A 22,533-nucleotide genomic window follows, 5' to 3' on the forward strand; every position below is an offset into this window, starting at 1 on the left:
AATATAGCAAAGAAACACAAGTCATATTCAAATGAGGCGTGAACGGCCAATATCAGTCGTCTGAATGCAACTTGAAGGGTTAAAGAAACAAGACAAAACCGACACAGCAAAACAAAAAAAAAGAATCTACAGGACATAATGAAGGGTGAGTTTATGATCTAAAGTTGTTGAACTTGACGTTGAGGCCAGAAGGCTGTGGAGTGCTAATTCCATTCCTCAAGCTTGCATCAAGCTTCACTGGGACACTAGCAGGTCATGGTCAGCATGGGAGCCAGGTGGAAAATTAAAATGACAAGCAACTGGTAATGAGCTTGCGGACTGAATAGGGAGTCGTTGCACAAAGTGAACACAGAGCCTATCTTTGATCTTAACAATGTCGAGATGACAAAATCATGAATATCGAATACAGTATACTAAATTGAAAGTGGTATATCGATGTTACACCTAGATGTGTTCTGGGCTTTGGAGGATGAGAAGGAAGTGGTTAAAATGACATTACATGTGTTTGCACAGACAGCATGATCAGATTCACAGAATCCCTACAGTGCAGAAGGAGGCCATTCAGCCCATCGAGTCTCCAATCTGCCCTATACCCATAACCTAACCTGCACATCCTTAGACTACAGGAGAAAACAGGAGCACCTGGAGGAAACCCACAAACACAAGAAAACGTACAACTCCACACAATCACTCAAGGCCGAATTTATGCTGGGTCCTTGGTGCTGTGAGGCAGCTGTGCTAGCCACTGTGCCACCATGTCGTCCCTGGCATATTTGTTAGCACTGCTGCCTCACAGCACCAGGGACTCAGGTTAGAATCCGGCCTTGTCTGTGGAGAGTTGTACGTTCTCCCAGTGTCTGCGCGAGTTTCCTATGGATGTTTTAGTTTCCTTGCAGACCTAAAATGAGCAGGCTACGTGGATTAGCCATGCTAGCATGCCCCTCAACTGTCCAGGGATGTGTAAGTTAAGGTTACAGAGATAGGGCGGGGGAGTGAACCTAGGTAGAGTGCTCTTTCAGAGGATCGATGCAGACTCAATGGGCTAAATTGCCTCCTTCTGCAATGTAGGGATTCTATGAAATGCACACTGGGAAAGGAGGAAGTGACTGAGCATGGACTAGGTTCTTGTGGAAGGAATGATTCCTTCAGAATGCTGAAAAGGATGGGGAGGGAAAGATATATTTAGTCGTGGTATTTTGTTGAATTTGATAGAAATGGTCGGAGATCATCTGTTGAATAGAGGTTAGGGGACTTCCGGTGGCAGCCATGGTGAGAGTGGTCGCACATAAGGCAGCTCCTGCTTGAAGGCGTAGAAAAGTGCTCTTTTTACCTGAAATTGGGTGCAACTATGACGGAAAAGTGTAACTGAAGTTCGGAGGAGAAGTGCCAACCCCCCCCCCCCCCCCCAAGCAATCCCGGGTGTCATATGTCTGCTGCTTACCAAACCCAGCAGAAGGTGGGGGGGGGGGGGTCAGTGCTAGTTGGAAAGCACCAGATGGACCAGATGATGGCTGGTCAAGGGAGACCTTCATCAAGGGATAGTTCCTTCAGCAGAGGAAGGAGATACAGGAAGACCGATCGAAGGCCATCGCAGGGGCTGTGGCACCCATGAAGGGCTCAATGGAGTGTGTGGAAAAAGGTCTGGAAGCTCAGAGGTCATAGATCCGAGAGGTCGAGAGGGTGATCGCTGAACACAGTGATAATAGAGTGGTGGCACTGAAGGCAGAGGTGTGGCACTTAGGAGACCTTTGCAAGACATTGAGAGCAAAAGTGGAGCAGGAAAACAGGTCGAGGAGGCAGAATTCTGGACCTGCCTGAAGGCGCGAACACCACAAGGTACATTTCGAGGATGCTGGTGGGCTGGTGGCAGAGGGGTTGCTAGACAAGGCCCCTGAGGTGGACAGAGCGCACAGGTCTCTGAGGCAGAAGCCAAAAGCTGGGGCGCCGCCGTGGGCAGTGATCATGACTCCACACGTTTGTGGAGAAAGAGAAGATCGCGCAGTGGGCCAGAGAGAAGCGGACTGCGGATGGGAGAGAACAAGGTCAGAATATAGCAGGGCATTGGAGCTGAACTGACAAAACGGCATGCGGGGTTCAACAGCGCCACGGTGGTGTTATATCGGCAGCAGATCAGGTTTGGGATGCTCTACCCGGCGAAACTATAGGTGACTTATGAAGGCCAGGAATATTATTTTGAGATCCCAGAAGCGGCCAATGACTTCATCAAAGAGCGCAAACTGGGGGGAAGCTAATAGTTTTGGGAGACGGAGCTGCTGGCACTCTGGAATAATGGAGACTGCGAGTAGAGTGCGGGTTGGAGCGAGGCTTTTTTTTTTCCTTTTCCCCCAATATAGAGGGTTTTTCTTCTTTTATTTGTTGAGTTGACAAAGGCTAGCGGGGGTGAAAGATTTGTATGGGATTGGCTGCCCCCCACCTCCCGCAGTGTTTTTTCTTTTTGTTTTTGGGGAAGGTGACCTGTGGTTCGAGATGAGTCTTTATGTGGGTGAGGGCAGGAGAGGTCAGCAAGGAAACTTCTTCACAGAACAAAGAGGTGAGGGGGGGGGGGTCAGACATGGAATGTTTGCGGGCTCTATGGACCGGTGAAAAGACCTTGGGTCTTTGTGCACCTCACGAGTTTAAAAATGGAGGTGGTCTTTCTGCAGGAAACGCACCTCCACTTGAAGGACCAGGTTCGGCTAAGGAAGAAATATGTGGATCAGGTTTTCCACTCGGGATTTGATTCAAAGTTGCGGGAGGTGGTCATTTTGATAAGCAAGAAAACAGGCTTTGAGTGTGAAGGAGGTGAGGGAGCCAGGTAGGAGCAATGTGATAGTGAGTGGGGTATTAGAGGGGACGTTGGTTGGACTGGTGACTGTGTATGCACCGATTTGGAGCGATGTAGGCTTTCTGAGGGGTTGCTGGAAGTGATCCCAGACTTGGCCATGTCCAGTTGATCATGGGAGGAGATATTAATTGTGTCCTAAAGCAGAGGGAAGATAGATCTAGCCCAAGGTCAATGTAGGATACGAATGGCGGGTTTATGGAAAATATGAGTATGGTGGACCTGTGGCTCTTCAAGAACCCAGTCGGAAGAGAGTATTCCTTTTTCTCACATGTTATAGGGTGTATTCAAGAAACAACTTTTTTGTGGTGAGCCGGGAGATTTTGGTTAGGGTGGAGGGGGCAGAGTACACAGGGATAGTAATCTTGGACCATACGCCCCATTGGCTGTAGATTTGGCTTAGATCGGGACAAAAGCAGACGGGTAGAGGCTCACTTCGGGGTTTTGGCAGATAGAAGGTTTTGCGATAAAGTGCGGGCTGTGATTAAAGATTATGTAGAATTGAACCAAAATGGAGAGGTGTCAGCAGCCACATTTTGGGAAGCGCTAAAAGCGGTGGCCCGGGTTTTTTTTTTGGGGGGGGGGGGGGTTAATCTCGTTCAAGGCACAAGCGGATAGGAAAAGGAGGGAGGACTATGAATGGCTAATGAACGAGATAGTTGAGGAACACAGGGTGTACTCGAAGTCGCCCACCACAGAGGGATGGTGAGGAGGAAAATATTGCAGGGGTAACTGTACAAGTAGAGACGGGGAGGGCAGTACAACAGTGGGGTGGGGCAAGGGAGATGCAGTACCAATACAGGGAGAAGGCAAATCGAATGTTAGCGCATCAGCTACGAGGCAGGGAAATATCAAAGATACGGATTGGGGCAGGAGATGTGGTGTCAGAGCCAGGAAGATAAACAAGGATTTTAGTGATTACTATAAGGAGCTGTATAGGGCGGACCCTGGGGGTGAAGAGGGGGACATGGAATGGTTTTTAGACAAACTAGAGTTTCCACAGTTGGAAGAAAAGATGAGGAGCCCCTGGGGCTGATGGAGGTATTGGACAATACAAGGAGTATAAAGTCGGGGAGGCCTGGGAGCCTGATGGTTACCCGGCGGAATTCTATAAGGAGCTCGCGACGGACCTGTCAGTGCATCTTTTGGGGCGTTTAAGGAGGCATTGGAGAAGGTGAGCAGTCAGACACTGCTATGCGAAAACCATGGTTTTGTGCCAGGGTGTAGTGGTGGTGGGTGTGCAGGCGGGGATCAGCAAATCACGCACATATGTTCTGGGGCTGTGAAAAGGCGGAGAGATTCTGGGCGGGAGTGTTCACAGCACTAACAAGGATAGTGAGGGAGGAGGTTGAGCCGGACCCGCTGGTGGCGATATTCGTGATTTCAGGAAGACGGAACTGATGGAGAGGAGGAAGGCCGACGTTGTGGCCTTCGCCTCCCTGATTGCCTGGCAAAGAATTCTGTTGGAGTGGCGGTCAGCAATGCCGCTGGCGTTGATGGCCTGGCTGGGGACTTGCATGACTTTCTACGGCTGGAAAAGGTCAAGTACGAATTAAGGGGCTCAGCGGAAAGCTTTGAGGCAAGGTGGGGTTATTCGTGGCTGTGTTTGAGGGGTTGTTCGTCGTTAGGGGGGGTTGAAAAAGGGAAAAATATGCACAAACTGTATAGTTGTGTGTTGGGGAGTTTGCTCCTCGAATTGTTTATATTTTGCAACTTTTTATATAAGTTTGGAATAAAATACATTTTATAAAAATTAGTACAGAGGTTGGTGGTTTGGACAAAGAATCCTATCATGATTCTGGGAGGGGAAGGGGTGAGAGAAATGTGGAATGAATTAGACAGGGTGGAGGACTCTGATTCAGGCTGTGATGGAAGGTCGCATCATCAGAACAGATGAGAAGAAGACAGATAAATGGGGAGAACTGAATCAAGTCCTTAGAAAATACAGGTGTGATGAAAAGTAATGGGCGTGTGGAAGTCCATAGGTTTGCAGTGAATATTAGTTGATAGACTAGCTCTAAAAATGAAAACAGAAAAGTGGAGGAAGGAAATAAGTAAAAGATCAACCAGGTGAAGGGGAGGGAAGAGTGAAAACAAAGTCAATGACGTTTTCCAGTTGATGAGAGCAGGAAGCTGCTCTGATTCAGTCATCAATCTCGGGAAAGAGAGACGAGTTAGGGGCATGAGCAGGACTGGAATAAAGTATGTTCCACAAAACGACAGACATAACTGGGACCATTTGTGTACTAATAGCAACATATTTAGTTTGGAGGAAGTGAGTGGAGTTGAAGGAGAAGTTGTTCAGAATGAGAACAAGCTCAGCCAGGTGGAGGAGGGGAGTGGTGGATGGGAACTGGCTGGGCTTCCGATCGAAGAAGAGAGCTCGGAGACCTTCATGGTGGGTATAGTGGGATTGGAGATCCATGGTGAAGAGGATGTGATTCGGGCCAGGAAACTGTTGGGAGGTCACATAGGGCATTGGAAGGGTTGCAGATAGGAAGAATGTGACCTAGGCATTCTTGGTTATGGATTATGAATCAATTGGAATGATGCTCATCTAAACATTAGAGTACTTAATACAATAATAAGCAAACATAACTTCTTGGGAGATTACAACTTTATCTATTTACACTATCCCCCATGGTCTCCAATTGTCATCCCTTTTTCTCCTCCAATAAGGGGGTGGGAAGATCAGTGTTTTTACAAGCCATAGTTAACAAGCCAATTTTTTAGTGATGTTACTGTTCACTTTTGTTTTCTCTATATGCAGGCGAGAAGATCAAAACAATTTTCTTCCAACTAACCACACAGATTAAAATCTCTTATTACTTCAACCTTCCTCACCCATACTTGCATTAAATAAGCAGATTTTAGTCCCTTCTGGAATTTCCTTCCGATACCATCCTGCCTTTCATTTCCTTTCTTAAGGCCCTCCTTGGAACCCAGCTCTGTCAAAGGTCTGATCACCCCTCTGAACCTCCTTCTTTGGTTTGTGTACATTTTTGTCCGATTACATTCTCATAACACCTGGCGACATTCTTCTACTCTAAAAGGGTGTATTATAAATGCAAGTTGTCTTTCAAATACTTCACAGAAAGAGACACTGAACCTTTGTCAAGGAATGAAAAAAAGTGCCAGGTTTGCTTGGTCAAATAGATGGAATTTCAGGAGGTTTTAGAAATGGAGAGAGAAGCAGACAAGGGAAGAGGTTTGGGGAAGGAGCTCCCGAGTTCAACTGAAGCAGCTGAAGACTGTCAATGATGGAGCAAGGAAAGGGGAGTGGAAACGTAAAGGTCAGTCATAATTCCTGAAACAACACAAGGGGAACAAATATCCCGCGATAAGCTCATGATAGGATCTTAAAGTTAACGTGATGCAGAAGAGGCCAGTGAGGAAAGGGATAACAAGTAGTTGAAATGGTGGGGGAGAGACACGAGGAGGGTAAACCATGTTTTCAACGTGGAAACCAGCTGTTTGATGTTGATTAGAATGTTGTGAGACAGATCTGGGTTGGACAGGACATCAATGCTTTGCGCAGCCTTGTTTAGCTTGAGTGTGCAGCGAGCAAAGGAATGGAGTCAAATACGTGACAAGTATTTTTTCTTTCACAGATGTTATTGGTGAGGCCATCGTTTTTATTGCCCACCCCTAATTGCCCTCTAGACAGTGATGAGGTGTCCCCTTGTCAAAACACTGCAGTCCATTTGATGTCGGTACACCCATGTTATAACCTGCCTGCTTACCACTGGCTGGGGACTTATGACTATCCCACAATCCTATTGGAGTATGAGCTTCCCCACTGAGGGGGCGGAGAAATCATTAGCAGACTCCCTGCATAAATAGAGCTGGCCAGTTTGGAACCAGCAGAGAGAGAGGAGTGAGCAGCAAGGGAAGTTGCTGCTACTGTTGTATCTATATGTTATTGTAAATAAATGTTATTTCTTTGTATCCTGAAAACTCGTGCTGGATTCTTCGTGGCCCTCACAAAAACCCACAGTGCTGTCAGAGAAGCATTTTGAACCACCAGCAACATAGTTCCAAGTCAGGATGGTGCCTGGCTTGGAGGGGAACTTGCAGATGTTGTTCCCATGAATCTGCTGCCCTTGTCCTTCTAGGTGGTAAAAGTTGTGCGTTTGGAAGGTGCTGTTAAGGAGCCTTGGTGTGTTCCTGCAGTGCATCTTATAAATGCTACACACTGCTGCCACTGTGCATCGGTGGTAGAGGGAGTGAATGTTGATGGTGATGGAATGGGGGTGACAATCAAGCAGGCTATGTCCTGAATGGTTCAGTCACCCATTTTTTTTGGTTCACCCAGTCACACTTTTTTTTAAATTTAGAGTATCCAATTCATTTTTTTTCCCAATTAAGGGGCAATTTAGCGTGGCCAATCCACCTACCATGCACATCTTTTGGGTTGCGGGGGCGAAACCCACACAAACACGGGGAGAATGTGCAAACTCGACATGGACAGTGACCCAGAGCCGAGATCGAAACCGAGACCTCGGCGCCGTGAGGCAGCAGGGCTAACCCACTGCGCCACCGTGTTGCCCTTCATCACACTCTTGACATGTGCCTTGTGGATGGTGAACTGGCTTTGGGAAGTGAGGGGGCAAGTCACACGCTGCAGAATTTCCAGTCCCTGACTTGCACTTGTAGCCACAGTATTTATATAGCTGGCCTGGTAACTCCCAGTGTTGCTAGTTCTGAAAATACGAAATAGGGGTAGCAGTACATAAAACATACAGTGCAGAAGGAGGCCACACAGGCCCATCGAGTCTGCACCGACCCACTTAAGCCCTCACTTCCACCCTGTCCCTGTAACCCAATAACCCCTCCTAACCTTTTTGGACACTCAGGGCAATTTAGCATGGCCAATCCACCTAAACTGCACGTCTTTGGACTGTGGGAGGAAATGGGAGCTACCCAGAGGAAACCCACACAGACACGGGGAGAACGTGCAGACTCCACACAGACAGTGTCCCAGCGGGTAATCAAACCTGGGACCCTGGTGCTGTGAAGCCACAGTGCTAGCCACTTGTGCTATCGTGCTGCCCCAAGTAGGCTGCTCAATCCCTCGAACCTGCACCACCATTCAATAAGAACACAGTTGAATAGATGATTATGTCAAAACTCCACTGGCTTCTTTGTACTGGACCATAGAGTGAATGACTACAAATAATTAGACTGGGGCAAACAAACCCAAATCGAATCTTTTCCTCACTCAAAGCACACAAGTACTTTCCCAGGATAGATCAATGGATAGCAACAAGAAGCAGGAATCCTTGTTGATTTTTCTCTTTCCAAGTCCTGTGGAGATAAGGCCAGCACCCTAATAGCTGCCCTGGCTGAGTTTCCCTCAACACAGATTGTGCAAATCATAGCCATTCTGGCCGATATGTCTTAGTGCAAGAACTTTTCCCACTGAACAATTGGGAAGTTCGTTCAATTTTTTTTTTGCTTTTTAAAACATTGTACGGTATTTTGCATACACCAGAGTGGGAAGATTAATTACTGCAGAATGGAGTAGTTATATCACTGCCAACTTTACACATTTCTCCATCAAGTACAGAATTACATGTACAGCAATATGCTGCACTTTGTGCCTTCAGAATAGGACTCGATAACTATCTGGAAGCAAAATACTATAAATCAGAAAGAAGAACAAAAAATGCTGGAAATACATAGGTTGGGCGGCACTGTGGTGCAGTGGTGAGCACTGCTGCCTCTCAGCGCCGAGGACCCAGGTTCGATCCCAGCCCCGGGTCACTATCCATATGGAGTTTGCACATTCTCCCTGTGTCTGCGTGGTTGTCACCCCCACAACCCAAAAAGATGTGCAGGGTAGGTGGATTGGCCACGCTAAATTGCCTCTTAATTGGAAAAAAGAATTGGGTACTCTAAATTTATATTAAAAAAAAGGAATACACGGGCCAGCCATCAATTGTGAAAAGAGAAACAGAGTTAGTGTTTCAGGCTGCAACCTTTCAAAAGAACAGATGAAAGTTCAAGAGTTGAAAAGTTAACGCTCAGTAACTATCTGGTTGAGGGGCAAAAGTGTCAAGATATGGCCACTTCCAACAAATGAGAGTCTAACCGTCCCTTCCCCTGACATCCATTGGGCCATTACCACTGCTAAATGCCCTACCATCAATATTCTGGGGATCACCAGTGATCAAAAATATAACTACTGTGGCACATCAGAGGCTAGGAACTCTGCATCAAGTGACAAACGTCATGTTTACTCAAATGCTTTGCATCATCTAAGTCAAGAATGTGAAATAATACTCTCAACAACACTCAAAACGCTCGACACCATCCAGGACAAAATAGCTCGCATGATTGTGACCCCATGTACCACCTCAATATTCAGTTCCTCCACCATTAACGTGCAATGGTTGCAGTCTTTAGGATCTACATGATTCACAGCAGCAACATGCCAACTTCTATAACTGTACCTTCCAAACAAGTGACCTCGACCAAGGGCAGCATTGGAACCACTACTTACATGTTCCCCTTCCAAGTAACACATGACCCTGCTTTAGTTTTTCCTTCATTGTTGCTGAGTAAAAATCCAAGAACTCTCTTCCCAACTGCACTTTGGGAATACCTACGCCACAAGCACTGTAGCTGTTAAGGCAGTGACTCACCATCACCTTCTCACGGGCAATTGGAAATGGACATTAAATGTAGGCCTTGTCAGCAATGCCACCATCCCACAGACAATGAAAACTGAAGGTTACAGATATGTGTCGACAGTCAGAGTTAAATAGGATACAGTGCTTGCTGCGACCAAGCAAAGTATAATCTGTAATAATTAACCACACGTTTGAGTAGAAGAACGAAGAACAGTATTCTGGAGCTTCACCCAATTACCTCACCCGGTCAGGGAGAAATTATACTTGAAGGGAATGACATAATTGGGGAAGAATCAATGAAAGAATAACCTTTGGAGAGAGAAGACTTGATGGAATAAACAGCCCGTACTTATTCTATGCTTTTGACTAAACCAAAGCAAAAAAGAAAAATATCTCCTAAGTAAGTCATTGTGACATTTCTATTTCTAACACCAAATATTAGCTCCTTTCACATGTTCTACATCTAATGCAGATTGTCACAAGTAGGCTTACATTAACACTACAATGTTGTTACTGTGAAAATCCCCCAGTCGTCTCACTGCGGTGCCTGTTCAGGTATACAAGAGGAAGAATTCATAATGCCCAATTCACTTAACAAGCACATCTTTCAGAACTTGTGGGAGGAAACTGGAGTACCCAGAGAAAACCCCCGCAGACACAGGGAGAACATGCAGAGTCTGCAGACAGTGACCCAAGCAGCAATCAAACCCGCTGTGAACCCTCAGTGCTAACCACTGTGCTACCGGTTAGCACTACTGCCTCATGGCGGAGAGGACATCACCATTCTTGTGGCGTTTGCACGTTCTCCCCACGTGTGCATGGGACTCACCCTCTGTACCCAAAGATGTGCAGGGTAGGTGGATTGGCCACTCTTTTAAGGTCCACCAACAAAATAGAAGAAAAGGAAACAAGTTTAGGGGCAAAGCTCGTGTTAGGGGCACTGCCCGAACATAACAAAGATCAACGGAAACTTAAAAACATCAAATAAGAGTGCAATTAAAGGGGTCAACAACGCACCCCAACCCCTGCGGTGCCCACCAGACACACAAGGCCTCGATGGTGCCCATGGTCACTGCATACTCCGTCTCCAGGGACACCTGGACGCGAATGTAGCCGCGGAAGAGGGGCAGACAGTCTGGTTGGACGACCCCCTCGGTATCCCGCTGCTTGGACCTATAAATGGCATGCTTCGCCAGGCCGAGGAGCAGGTTCACAAGGTGATCTTCTGCCTTTCCCACCCCTCTCTGTACCAGGTTCCCGCAGCATGGGGCTGAAGTACAAACAAAACTTCAACAAAAGATGGGTCAGAAAACTAAAAAAAAACAGAGGTGCAGCCTATAACATGTAACATAGACATGGTCCATGGTCCACGGACTCCACAACGCCACAAATATTGCAGGCTTCTTGGAGCCCGTGAACCGAACCGATACAAACGGTGATTGGACAGCACTGCTGCATGCAACACCCTCCACCCCAGGTCCCCAAGATTGAGGGGGGAAGGACTCCTTCATAGAGGGAACTCCAGTGGGGATCTCTGCCGCCTGATGGCAACAAGGCACACCATGAGGTGTTCGGACAACAAGGAGGTAAAGGGTGTGCAGCAGCAGCCTGTACAGGAAACCCCTTACGCAGTGCGAAAAGGCAAGGAGGGCATTTCCATGAGGCGGCTAGGATTGTAGGGGCATCAGCCCCTGGAGGTTTTGGGGGCCTGAGGCCAATGTGGAATTCCGTCAGGGCATGGGGCTAGCCCAGACAGAATACCTCAACACACCTATGCATCCTTCAAACCTGGAGTGCATTCAGGCCCAAGCACAACCGTTTTGAGGTCACAGATAGCATGGCCGCAAGCCGAATGCCCACCTCTGCATGTTGTGCTAATTCGTTGGGTGCCATCCAGTCCACTCGTCCACCAAGATCCTAACACAAAGCTCTGCAAGCATCCTCACTGGACGGATCAAAGAAGTTTGCCTCGCACATCTCCTCTAAACTTTGCCCCACCGACCTTAAACCTTTGCCCTCTGGTGACTGACCCCCTCCATCCTGGGAAAGAGTGCCTGCCCATCCACTCTACCCATGCCCCTCATAATATTGTAGATCTCTCTCAGGTCACCCCTCAACCTCTGTTGTTTAATGAAAATAGTCCAAGTCCATTCAGCCTCTTTGCATAGCCAACAACCCCTAGACCAGGCAACATCCTGGTAAACTTGCTCTGCACCCCCTCTAAAGCCTCCAAATCCTTCTGGTACGTGGTGACCAGAATTGTGCTCAATATTCCAAGTGCGGCATTACCAAGGTTCTGTACAACTGTAGCATGAATTGCCAAGTGTCTTGATATTAGCTAGTCTGTTTGGATTGTCACCCAGTGACATTTCACAGCTGGGCTGACTAAACTGGAGTTTGCATTAACTTTAAAGATATATTGATTACTTTCAAGAAACCAAATGTACACAAGCAGCCTCACATATAAGCCATTCTGTATAGTGCTTTTTCAATTCAAACATACTGCAGTACAACTGTTCTCCTGCAAATTTCTATAAAAAATAGACTGACCCATCAGACTGTTCACCAAATTATCCAGCTTTCCCCAGTATCAATAGTTCCCCAGGGTCAATAGTTATCTCACATTCAACACTAAAATAGGTTAAGTGATCATTTACCACACTACTGTTTGTGCGGTGTTGCTGTAAATTGGCTACCATATGTGTGAACAAGACGTCACCAAAAAAACGATGAAGGCATTTCCCACAGGCTTCTGTATTAAATTACTTTCTTATTACCATTTTCCAATTGATTTGAGGCTCTGTTCTCCAACCCCTTCTCGCCCCCCTGCCCTGGTCTATATTTACAGGATCATTGCCTCCTCCAATGTTGAAAGAGTTCAATGTTAAGGATGCAATAATCACGTTAACATAGTTGAGGATGTGACCATTATAATTTAGTTGTACATTTTTTGGGGGTGGGGGAAGATGGTGCTTCATGTCTCCACATATGGGGTGCGCTGTAAACAACATTAGATTACCAGCAGAGATCCACGAATTAGGATTTCGACGGCTTACATTTTATGCGTGACCTCTATTTGCTAATTATCTTTATTGATGAAAACCCTAGACAGAAATACCATGAAGTACTGCTGCTTGCCCACGAAATCTATCATATTAAGTGAATGATTTCACACGGTACTTGGAACAGGCAAACTTGATGGCTAGACAACTTCCAAACGTAACCAATGTGAGGCGGAATCTGAGCATACGTTACTGTATCTTTAAGAGAGCCACGTCTCTCCAGACGATCTCAAAAGGAAAACAGAACTGCAGGCCTCCCCACCCGAATTGTTAGTGCCTGACGAGGAAACCTGATGTGTCACAAGCGTGACATCTGGTTGCAAAAAGGGAGAATGTGTCATTTTGTGTCTGTGCGGCCGGAGAGAGTCCAAAGCCGGCTCGGGCTTTTCAGACGAGGCTCGGGTGTATTATTAGGCAGGGATTGCATTTCGAAAGGTCCGCCATTTTCACCTCGTCATCACATTTCCAGAGAAAGGCAGGGCCTGAGCGAGAACTGAGAGACACACAAAATAATACGAAAAAACCGCGGAAAAAAAAACTTAGCAGGAAATAACACAGTTGTCAAACAAGCCCAGCAAACATTGAATCTGATATCGCGGCACATTCCCCCCGACCCCCTCCAACAACAAACAAAATCCAAAACTTACAAATCAAAAATCTACCTGGTGAGAAATACAATCTCCAACAGATGTTCTTCAGCGACCCCCAAAACAAAAATACACTTCTTCCTCCAGTACAAATCGCTGGCGGCTGAAGGAAATTATTCCTGTATATAGAAAAGAAAACTAGACCCCGGGGTTTGTACTGCCCGTTCTTGATAACACTGACAGTACAAAGCCTTTTGGATCATTATCCCAGGGGCGGGGAATTTGTAACTGGGGAGATCAGCCAGGAACCAAGATTAAACTCCATCATCATGAAATGCTACAACTGCAACACACGCCTGAGACCAAGTACAACCAGGATCCGGCAACTATTTAGATTGATAACATTTTAACTGAATGTAGATCATTTTTGAAGCGCCCATCGCTGTAAACATACTTTTAACCCTGACTTGTGATGGTGACCGTGAAGCCCTCATGCCTCAGAAATGTATTGAAGTTACACAACATAAAAAATATCACACTTTAATATGACAGACAAAAGGAGACACACTGGCTGGAGGATGGACAGACCGAGTTTCAAACACACTGAAGCGACGTAAAAGGAAAGGAACAAAGGGGGAAAGAGGACGATCAAAAGAACTGTCACCGGAGGGGAGTCGCTAAAAAGGGGACGACCCAAGACCGCGGACAACTGCAGTTGGAGACACCTCAGACTGGTTTCGGTGTGAAACAGACCACAAACCGGCTGCCACCGGCTCCCGTCCCCGGGCAAGGAGAGAGAGGAGGGGGCACCGGCTCCCGTCCCCGGGCAAGGAGAGAGAGGAGGGGGCACCGGCTCCCGTCCCCGGGCAAGGAGAGAGAGGGGAGGGGGCACCGGCTCCCGTCCCCGGGCAAGGAGAGAGAGGGGAGGGGGCACCGGCTCCCGTCCCCGGGCAAGGAGAGAGAGGGGAGGGGGCACCGGCTCCCGTCCCCGGGCAAGGAGAGAGAGGGGAGGGGGCACCGGCTCCCGTCCCCGGGCAAGGAGAGAGAGGGGAGGGGGCACCGGCTCCCGTCCCCGGGCAAGGAGAGAGAGGGGAGGGGGCACCGGCTCCCGTCCCCGGGCAAGGAGAGAGGAGGGAGCACCGGCTCCCGTCCCCGGGCAAGGAGAGAGAGGAGGGAGCACCGGCTCCCGTCCCCGGGCAAGGAGGAGGGGCACCGGCTCCCGTCCCCGGGCAAGGAGGAGGGGGCACCGGCTCCCGTCCCCGGGCAAGGAGGAGGGGGCACCGGCTCCCGTCCCCGGGCAAGGAGGAGGGGGCACCGGCTCCCGTCCTCGGGCAAGGAGGAGGGGGCACCGGCTCCCGTCCCCGGGCAAGGAGGAGGGGGGCACCGGCTCCCGTCCCCGGGCAAGGAGGAGGGGGCACCGGCTCCCGTCCCCGGCAAGGAGGAGTGGGGCACCGGCTCCCGTCCCCGGGCAAGGAGGAGGGGCACCGGCTCCCGTCCCCGGGCAAGGAGGAGGGGGCACCGGCTCCCGTCCCCGGGCAAGGAGAGAGAGGGCACCGGCTCCCGTCCCCGGGCAAGGAGAGAGAGGGCACCGGCTCCCGTCCCCGGGCAAGGAGGAGGGGGGCACCGGCTCCCGTCCCCGGGCAAGGAGGAGGGGGGCACCGGCTCCCGTCCCCGGGCAAGGAGGAGGGGGCACCGGCTCCCGTCCCCGGGCAAAGGAGGAGGGGGCACCGGCTCCCGTCCCCGGGCAAGGAGGAGGGGGCACCGGCTCCCGTCCCCGGGCAAGGAGGAGGGGGCACCGGCTCCCGTCCCCGGGCAAGGAGGAGGAGGCACCGGCTCCCGTCCCCGGGCAAGGAGGAGGAGGCACCGGCTCCCGTCCGGGGGGGGGGGGGGGGGGGGGAAATGTGATGGGCTCTCAGTCCCATTCAAGCCCAGCAGCTGGTGTTGCCCAAGTTGTGTAAACCGCGCAGCCCCGATCTCCTCCACCGCCGTCAGTCACATCGGGACCAGAGGTACGATGAAACCTCTCCCTCTCCTTCAGACATAAACACACCCGGGTCGCTGACGGCGTTCTCAGTAACTCACCGGCTCTGCTGCCCGGACCGCTCGCAACTGAAAGCGGGCGGCATGGAGGATCCTGCCGGCTGCTTGGTGCCTGGGCCTGGACCCGAGCCGGCGCTCCCGCTCCCGGTTACCACACACACAACTCTCGTCACCGGGAGACCGACCGTGTTTGTTCAAAATCACGCGCCCAGCGCCATTCCTCCTGCTCTAACATCCCATAATATCACTCGGCACCCCGGGAGACCACGGTCTGGCTCCGCGAAGCACGTCACCGTCCCACCCCGAAACGTACGTCACAATACGGTGGCATGACGTGCTTCGCTCTGACGTAGCCCCGCCCACTGTATCAGCTGTGTGCTCAGCGTTGACCCCGCCCACTGTATCAGCTGTGTGCTCAACGTTGAACCCGCCCACCTGTCCACTATTATTGTTGAAAGTCATTCATATCTAGTTTACTGAGAATTACGTAGAAATTGTATCATTCAGAAACTGACCTTCAGGTCATTGTCAACTTGTCTGAAGTATATGAGATGAAAATCCCCTATTCACCATACCAAGGCGCCTGTTTGAGTACACTGAGGGAGAATTGAGAATGTCTAATTCACCTAACCGGGGTCCCTGGTGCTGTGAAGCTAACCACTGTGCTACCATGCGACCAATGGGAGCTGCAAAGAGACCGGCTTCTAAATAAATTACAGTCCAGGTAACCAGGGATTGGGACAGAAAGAATGTTTAAGATGACTGGAGTTAAGTAAACAGAGATCAAGATTTTGTTGAAAAGAATTCAAAGAAGAGTAAACAAAGTGTTCTGAGTTAAAGAGACAATTGCAGTAATCAGATTCAAAATGGGACACCAGACTTCATAGCTAAATTAAATGTCTGATGCAATTTTAATACAGTCTGGGAATTGGGAGTTAAAGCAATTGTGAATAGTTTGCACAGCAGTCAAGACAAAGAAATCCTAAAGGGGTTGGTATAAAATCCTGGAGTAGATTTGTTGTTAAAACTGATGTGGAAGCTTTGTTAAAAGGTGTCATTTGGTAAACCTGGTCTTGATTTCAGATTGTAAACCGTTAAGGGAAAGAACTATTGTGCAAATATTTTAAAGCTTGCATTTGGGGGTGGAGTTTGGAAACTCTGATGCAATCACCATCTGGGGATTCTGAGGAGAAACCCACAAATATTCGCTTGGGATTCAGAGCAGAATGTGTGTATTTGACCACAGTCATTTTAATAGTAATAATCGCTTATTGTCACAAATAGGCTTCAATGAAGTTACTGTGAAAAGCCTCTAATCGTCACATTCTGGCGCCTGTTCGGGGAGGCCAGTACGGTACTTGAAAGAGACTTTGTGTTAATGAAACCATTGTAGCTTAAGGTGTACTTTGTAATCCATGTTAATCTTTTAAACTGTGTGTATTAGTTAAGATAAGGGGGAGTAAAGGAGTATTGGGTAATAATATATCTTTGCATGTTTAATATATGTATTTTCTTGTTGTTAAAACAAATCAGCACTACCTCTTGGCGCTGAGGACCCGGGTACGATCCCGACCTCAGGTCTCTGTCTGTGTGTAGTTTACACATTTTCCCCATGTCTTTGTGGTTCTCACCCCCACAACCCAAAGATGTGCAGGGTAGGTGGATTGACCATGCTAAATTGCCCCTTAATTGGGAAAAAAAGAATTGGGCACTTTAAATTTTTTTAAACCTTTTAGCGGTCCTGTGGCTCTGTTATACAGTGCAGAAGGAGGCTATTCAGTCCATCAAGTCTGCACCGACCCATTTAAGCCCTCACTTCCACCCTATCCCTGTAACTCAATAACCCCTCCTAATCTTTTTGGACACTAAGGGCAATTTAGCATGGCCAATCCACCTAACCGGCACATCTTTGGACTGTGGGAGGAAATCTGAGCACCCCGGAGGAAACCCACGCAGACACGGGGAAAACGTGCAGACTCCGCACAGACAGTGACCCAGCGGGAATTGAACCTGGAACCTTGGCGCTGTGAAGCCACAATGCTAATCACTTTGCTACCGTGCTGTTCTTCCAAGTTTAATTTTTTAAAATTCTATATGTCTCAATAAGGTGACTCTCATTCTTCTAAACTCCAAGTACAAGCACAACCTACTAAACCTCTCCTCATAAGAAAATACCTCCATGCCTGGGATCAACCGAGGTGGACCTTTTCTGGACTGGCTCTAATGCCAGTATATCATTCCTTAGATAAGGGAGCAACAGTGTTCCAGCTGTGGTCTAAATAGTAACTTGTATTGTTTTAGCAAGAATTATTTTCGTGCTCCATTCCCTTTGAAGTAAATACCAACATTCAATTTGCCTTCCTAATTACTTGCTGGACGTGCATGCTAGCTTTTTGTAATTTATGTTCAAGGACCCCAAACACCTCACAGTGCAACAGCTTTCTCCATTTAGATAATATTCAGCTCCTTTATTCCTCCTATCAAAGTGCACAACAACTTCACATTATATTTCACCAGCCAGGTTTTTGCCCACTCAGTTAACCTGTCTATATCTTTCTGTCGACTTTTTGTGTCTTTCTCACCACTTGCCTTCTTACCTATTTTTGTGTCATCCACAGACTTGGTAATAGTACAGTCACTTCCCTTATCCAAGTAATTAGCATATATTGTAAATAATTGTGGCCCCAGCCCTGATCCCTGTGGCACTCCAATTATGGGTTGCCATCCTGAAACTGCTCCTGTTATCCCAACTCGCTGTCTTCGATTATTAGCCAATCCTTTATACATGCTAATGTACCACCTCCAATGCCATGGGCTCATATCTTAGTAAGTAGCCTTTTGTGCGATACCATATTAAATATTTTTGGAAATCCAAGTATATTACATCTACTGGTCCCCTTTTATCTATCCTACTTGTTACCACCTCAAAGAATTCTAATAAATTTGTATGGCATGATTACCCAACCATGAAGCCATGCTGTCACTGCTTGATTATATACAAAACTCAAAACAAGCTATCTTCCCAACTCAGGAATCAACGTGAGTCCCGTCTGTCACTGGGCTAAATTAATGTCCAGCAATTATTGATGTTCTAATTTCATTATATTAGTTTGAAAAGATTGGTTCAGTACTGAAGAAAAATATAATTTCAAAGTAGAATGTTATCACATGTTTAGGTCATAATGTATCAACGATTTGTGTAGCAGGAATATGATCATGGATGGAGAGTTAATGGACAACTCTTTATTCTCTGTCTCAGAGGAGTGGATGATACAGTGAGTGGATGAAACACTGAGCTTTTACATGAGACTCGGATTCAAATAGTGCTCAATCCAGCCGGTTGGTTGAAAGGAGACCATGTTAATGGATTTTTCAGTTTTTAAGGAAAAATTATTAATCTCCACAAACCACAAGATGTAGGTTGGCTGATTTAGGAAATGATAAAATGTCAGGTAAGTGTATTAGAGAGTATTGTGAGTTAGAGCTGAGATACCTTGATGGGCAGAAAGCAAAATGCATTTAACTGTTGGATTTGACATGTTGGATCCTGGAAAATTGATTTATTTTTCTCATTTGCTCTGCCCCATTAGATCATAAAACATACCATAAAAGTGTCAATTATTTTTAAAAACACAACTGATGCAACAGATTTCAATGTTCATCACTTTTAGGTTAACATTACTTTTATGTTAGCATTACTATTGGTTTGTAAAGTATTGCATGTTTCATAAACACAAAACCTCTGGCCCATAATTGGTCATGTATTGAGTCAGTAATAGGGAGCTCTTGGAGCTGTACAATGCTTTAACAATTGCCATATCCGGGGACTTCCGGTGGCGGCTATGAAGGAGTAAGTTGCACATTTGGTGGCTCCCGCTCTGGTCGGACTTTTGGACCTTTTCCCCTGATTTTCTACCGGACTTGAGTTGTAAAACTGATGACAGAGGCAATTGTGTACTGGATTCCCACATTGGTGCATGGAGAGAAGGACTAGAACTGCTCGTAAAGGCAGAAACAGAGAGACAGAGAAGGCTTGGGCTGAAGCTGCAGCAGGAGACAGCATGGCGGAGGTCCGGACCTCTGGTTTGTCGACCCAGCAGTCAACGGAGCAGCTGATGCAAGTTATTCAGGAAGGCTTTGTGAAGCGGAAACGGGACTGCTTGGACCCGATAAAAGTCAATTGAGCGGCTGGACCTTGAGATCGGATGATCCAGAAAGTAGAGAAGGCGTTGGCTGAGCAGGAGGAACATCAAACTGCGGTGGCGTTGGAGGTGGGGATGCTGAAAGACCAGCAGAAAAGACTCCTGGAGAAGGTGGAGGACCTAGAGAATAAGTCCTGCCGGCAGAACTTGAGAATCGTTGGGCTCCCAAAGGAGTCCGAAAGAGCGGACGCTGGGGCATACAAAGCGGGTATGCGTGAAAAGCTGCTGGGGAGGGGACATTCCCCCGACCCTTGGAGATGGATAGGGCTCACAGAGTGCTCACGAGGAAGCCGCAAATGGGAGACCCCCTGAGGGCAATGGTGGTGAGATTCCACAGATACTTGGATAAGGAGCGCATTCTACAGTGAGCCAAGCAGACACGGAGCTGTAAGCGGGACAATAGTATCCTGCGGGTTTACCAAGACCTGAATGTGGAGGTGGCCAGGAGAAGAGCAGGCTTCAACCAGATTAGGTCAATCCTTTTTAAGAAAAAGGTGAAGTTCGGACTGTTGTATCCGGCCAGTCTCTGGGTCATGCACGAGGAACAGCACTTTTATTTTGAGTTGCCTGAGGATGCGCTGGACTTCGCGAAAAGAAAAGGACTGGTGGTGGACTGAGAACTTTTGAACTTGGCTGCAATGTTCTTGTTTTTTATTTGTTTTTCTGTTCTTTTTTTTTAAAGTTTCTCGTTTTTCGTTTTGTGGAAGCTGTTTGTAATGCCTTTTGCATTGATTTGGGACCAGCAGTAGAGCTGATTGAGTTAAGGTTTTCATTTGCACTGTTGGGGAATGGAGGTGTTCTTGTTTAGATCTTGGTGTTTGTCTGTCAGGCAATTGTGTGGGGATTGTTTGATGTTGGAGTATGTTTGTATGAGTGGGGGAAGGGTGGGGAAGGAACAATAGGTGGGAGACTATCCAGCGCCAGGGATGGGGGCCACCAAGCTAGCTGGGCGGACTAGCTCACGGAAGCACAGTGGGGGGTGTGCATATGTTTGGTTTATTAAAGGGGTTGGGTGACAGAGTATTGTTACTGGGGGGGTGGGGGTAAATGTTCTGCTGACAAGGGAGGGACTTGGGCTAAGGAACAGAGAGGAGGTTGGGGGCGGAAGCTGCCTGGGGGCAGACTGGTGAAGGTGCGGAGCATGGGCTGGAGGCTGGCTCAAACAAGGGGATTAGTGATCGGCGAATGGGGGGGCAATGAACCCCCCAACTAGGCTGATCATCTGGAATGTTCGAGCGTTAAGTGGGCCGGTTAAGAGGGCATGTGTGTTCGCGCATCTTAGGTGATTGAAGGCGGACGTGGTAATGTTGCAGGAGACGCACCTTGGAGTAACTGACCAGATTAGATTGAGGAAAGGCTGGGTCAGTCAGGTCTTTCACTCTGGACTAGACTCAAAAACTAGAGGGGTCGCGTTCCTGATCAATAAGAAGGTGGTGTTTGAAGTGGGTAGTCTCGGATGTGGGAGGTCGGTACATTACGGTCAGTGGGAAACTGGAGGGGGTGCAGGTGGTATTAGTAAATGTATATGCTCCAAATTGAGATGATGTGGAGTTTATAAAGAGGATGCTGGGGAAGATACTGGACCTGGACTCGTACAGGTTGGTCATGGGAGGCGACTTCAACATAGGTATTGACCCTGGCTTGGACCGGTCAAGCTCGAAAACTGGCAGGGTGCCAGCAATGGCAAAGGAACTAAAAGGGTTCATGGAGCAGATGGGGGGAGGGGGGGGGGGGGGGGGGGGGGGGGATCCATGGAGATTTGGGCAGCCGAGGGTGAAGGAGTTCTCCTTCTACTCACACGTGCATAAAGTGTACTCCTGGATCGATTTCATTATTTTGAGCAGGGCCTTACTGGCAGGGGTGGTGGACACGGGGTACTCGGTGATCACAATCTTAGACCATGCTCCGCACTGGGTTGACCTGCAGGTTAGTAAAGACAGTAACCAGCGCCCCCACTGGAGGTTAGATGTGGGACTTTTGGCTGACGAAGGGGTGCGCAAGCGGCTGATGAAATGTATTCAGAGCTACCTGCAGCTCAATGGCACGGGGGAAATTTCAGCAGCGGTGGTCTGGGAAGCACTGAAGGCGGTGGTCAGAGGGGAGCTGATCTTGATACGGGCCCATAGGGAGAAGGTGGACAGGCAGAGACGGACTGACTGGTAAAGAGATACTGCAGATCAATAGGAGGTATGTGGAGACCCCAGAGGCAGGGCTTTTAAGGGAACGGCAGAGACTACAGGCGCAGTTTGGCTTGTTAACCACAGGGAGGGCTGTGGAGCAGCTGAGAAAGGCGAGGGGGCAATCTATGAGCATGGAGAGAAGGCCAGCAGAATGCTTGCACAGCAGCTTAGAAAGAGGGGGGCAGCCAGGGAGATAGGGAAAGTAAATGACGGAGATGGGAACTGATGGAACCAATAATTCACGAGACACGTGCTTTAAGATATGAACAGTGGTTTTAATCTACTTACTACAGAGCCAGCCTGTTACCTGTTGAACTCTCGATGAACTGCAGGCTGGCTCTGGACACGGTTATTTATACAGCAGTCAAGGGGGAGGAGTCGTGGGCGGAGCCTAGGGTGGAGCCCTGTACAAACTCCTGAGCATTCCCAGAGCTACTCCCCCTAGTGGTCGGATAATGCTACTGCGCTGACAACGGTATTGGTAAATACAGTGTGAATTACTTCGTTACATTCACCACATTCACCCCCTGCAAAAAAATCAAGTCCAGCGGGGGTGGTGGTCTACAAAGTAAGTCTGTCCGGTGGTCGAACTGTCCGCTGTGATCTGAGGAGCACCGGGGTTGCAGCCTCTTGCGGTGGCTGGATGGGTGTTGTGTGCTGGGGTACAATGGCGGACTCCAGGGAGGGTTGTGTCCGAGCTTCTTACTCTTCAGGTTTGACCGGGGACTGGGGGCGCTGGGAGCTGGCCGGCGCGGGTGCACGGAACTGGTGGAGCGAGCTCGTGGGCTCGGGAGCGCGAAGGGGCGGCAGCATGGGGTGTAGGGTGAGGGGTCCTTCTGTGGGGGTAGAGGGGGCGCTGGATCCGGCGGGTGCCAGATCCCAGAGGGATACTGTGTCCTGGCGGCCGTCAGGGAACTTGACGATGGGGTACTGGGGGTTGGAGTGGAGCAGGTGCACCTTCTCAACAAGGGGGTCGGTTTTGTGA

The 22,533-nt window shown here is 48.5% G+C and overlaps 1 protein-coding gene across 3 annotated transcripts in view; it reads right to left on the minus strand.

Annotated features, from left to right (window-relative positions):
• lin54 (lin-54 DREAM MuvB core complex component) overlaps nt 1–15,532 on the minus strand; it is a 107,809-nt gene extending 92,277 nt beyond the window's left edge. The window contains exon 1 of one of the 3 annotated variants that reach the window (XM_038791682.1): nt 15,209–15,532. The gene's annotated coding sequence lies outside the window, so the exon portion shown is untranslated. Of the gene's footprint in view, nt 1–13,186; nt 13,379–15,208 lie in introns of those variants that run through there. The other 2 variants (XM_038791683.1, XM_038791684.1) reach the window with 2 other exon arrangements.
• Between the last annotated feature and the right edge of the window lie 7,001 nt (nt 15,533–22,533).

Source organism: Scyliorhinus canicula, chromosome 3 (assembly GCF_902713615.1).
Source record: "Scyliorhinus canicula chromosome 3, sScyCan1.1, whole genome shotgun sequence".
NCBI classification, from domain to species: Eukaryota; Metazoa; Chordata; class Chondrichthyes; order Carcharhiniformes; family Scyliorhinidae; genus Scyliorhinus; species Scyliorhinus canicula.